Source organism: Psammomys obesus, unplaced genomic scaffold (assembly GCF_907164565.1).
Source record: "Psammomys obesus unplaced genomic scaffold, mPsaObe1.curated_primary_1811, whole genome shotgun sequence".
NCBI lineage: Eukaryota > Metazoa > Chordata > Mammalia > Rodentia > Muridae > Psammomys > Psammomys obesus.
In genome coordinates, this window is record NW_026585895.1 from 14,708,726 (window position 1) to 14,711,252 (window position 2,527).

The 2,527-nt window shown below is 49.1% G+C and overlaps 1 pseudogene; it reads right to left on the bottom strand.

Moving 5' to 3' along the window:
- Positions 1-696: 696 nt before the first annotated feature.
- On the bottom strand, positions 697-1,185 carry LOC129671068 (cofilin-1-like; annotated as a pseudogene).
- Between the last annotated feature and the right edge of the window lie 1,342 nt (positions 1,186-2,527).

A 2,527-nucleotide genomic window follows, 5' to 3' on the forward strand; every position in this document is an offset into this window, starting at 1 on the left:
GGGCGGTTCAAGACAAGGGTTTCTCTGTGTAGCCCTGGCTGTTCTGGAACTCCCTCTGTAGACCAGGCTGGCCTTGAGCTCAGAGATCCACCTGCCTCTGCCTCCCAAATGTTGGTATTACAGGTGTGCACCACCATTGCCAGGCTCCTTTTTTTTTTTTTTTGGTTGTTGTTTTGGTTGAGATAAGGGTTCTCTGGCTATCCACAGGGAGACAGTAGAGAACTTCATTTTTTTTTTCTTGTTAGCCTTTTTAGTGTATATGGGTGGTCCCTTACTATCCTGCTTCCATGAATGGTCAACACCAAGGAAAAAGAAAAGGCTACCAGCTGTCACAGAAGAATCATTTCTATAGTGCTCCATTTACGTACAGAGCTAAACAGACATGCTTACCACCATCACCACTGCAGCTGGAAGTTGGCAGCATGGGAGGAGGAGTAGGGGGTGGCATTAAAAAAAAAACACAGGCTCTCCAAACCTGGGTGCCTGAGGGAACATGACTTGTTTCAGACGAAGAGGAATCAGAAGACCAAATGCAGTTTTGTGAAAGCCAGAACCATCAGGGATGGAGGGAGGGGGAGGGTCTAGGGGAGATGTTTGGAAACTGGGGAAAAGGCATTGCCCTCTGCCTTCTGGGGAAAGGGATAGCCTGTAGCACATAAGAGCAAGCCTGGAGTTGCATGCTGCTTCAGGAGGGGCCTAGAGGGGACTCATAGACCTGCCCTCCAGGGAGATTACAGTGCTGCCTGCTGCATAGTTTTTCTGCCAGGGTGCAGAGATTCCTGACCTCCTCTTAGCAGCTTGCTCATGCTTCATGCCTGTTGCCCCTCAGTTTCCTAATGGTGTCCCCAGAGCTGGCACAGACTGTTTTGCCCTTGAAGGGCCCAGGATGCGAACAGCACATCCTTCTTGCTCTCCTTGGTCTCGTAGGTTGCATCATAGGGAGCACAGAGGCAGTCCTGTCTGCCAGCGTCTTGACAAAGGTAGTGTATGGGCACCACGGTCTGCCCTTCATCCCTTCTTAGGATCCCCATGCCTTCCTCCAGGATGATGATCTTCTTGTCCTCAGGCAGAAGAGAACTGCCTTCTTGTGTTGCTTCACTTCCTCTGGGAATTTCAGGACCTGGTACCTTCCATTCATGAAAACACCTTGATGACACTGTTAGAGAAAGTCACACCCGAGGCCATGTTTCTGGGAAAGGGAGCCATGGAGAGTCATGGAAGAACTGAAGAACTGAGCTGGGGGGCAGCTGTTGGGACCTGACTGATGTTAATTTTTTTGCTTAAGTCAGATAGGGTAAGTGTGGACACCACAAGGGGGATGGAAGCAGATAGTACTCTTCCCAGCTGCATTGATAAGTGATGCATTGCTAAGCATCTTCCTTAGGGGCTGGAGCTGCACCTCAGTTGTTTAGAGTGCCTGAAATCCTAAATCCCATCCCCATCACCACCTGGATGTGGTGCTGCACATTTGTAATCCTAGCACTCAGGAGGTAGAAATAGGGAGACCAGGGGTTCAAGGTCGTATTAGGTTCCATGGTCAGCCTGGGCTACTTAAGGCTCTAAGGCAGCGTCTCAAGAGGAAGAAAGGAGGTCAGATGTGGTGGTTCGTGCTTTTGTTTTTTGTTTTAGTTTTTCAAGACAAGTTTTCTCTATATAGCTCTGGCTGTCCTGGAACTCGCTCTGTACACCAGGCTGGCCTCAAACTCATCGATCGGCCTGCCTCTGCCTCCCAAGGTGCTTCATACCTTTAATCCCAGTGGAGACAAGTGGAGCTCTGTGAATTTGAGTCCAGTCTAGTCTTCCCAGCAAACTTCAGGGCTATCTAGTGATACTCCATTTAGTGGGGGGTGGAGTTGGGGGAGGGGAAGTATAGTCCACACGGCTACAGTACAGCACATGATACTTGATAGTATGTGACTGTGTTACTGGTTTTTGTATCTACTGGGCTAGGCCTGATCATTATTATAGAGTACTCCTACAGACAAAATGGTCAGATATACGATCACCTAGACTTGCTATCATCAGCTGTATTTTTTCTTTAGATTAAAAATGAAATGTTCCTTTAATAAAATTGCTGAGCAGGAGTGATGGCTCCTGCAGACGACCTGAGTTTGGTTCCCGGTACCCACGTGGCTACTCAACCATATGTAACCTCCGACACCCTCTCACCCTCCAAGGGCACCAGACACACATGTGGTGCACACACGTACATACAAACAAAATACTCATATGCATACCCTAGAAATAAAGCCTTAAAAAATTGTTGTTGCTTCAAAGTCTGTCTGTTGGCTGGGGGTGGGGTGGGGGGGTGGCTCCCATTTGCAGTCTCAGCGCTGGGGAAGCTGAGGCAAATGGCTTAGAGCGAGACTCTGTTTCAAAAAATAAAACAAACAGCTCGATGCGATGGTGCACCTTCAATCTCGGGAGGCAGAGGCAGGTGGATCGCTGAGTTCGAGGCCAGCCTGGTCTACAGAGTGAGTTTCAGGACAGGCAGGGCTACACAGAGAAACCCTGTCTTGACCCCTTC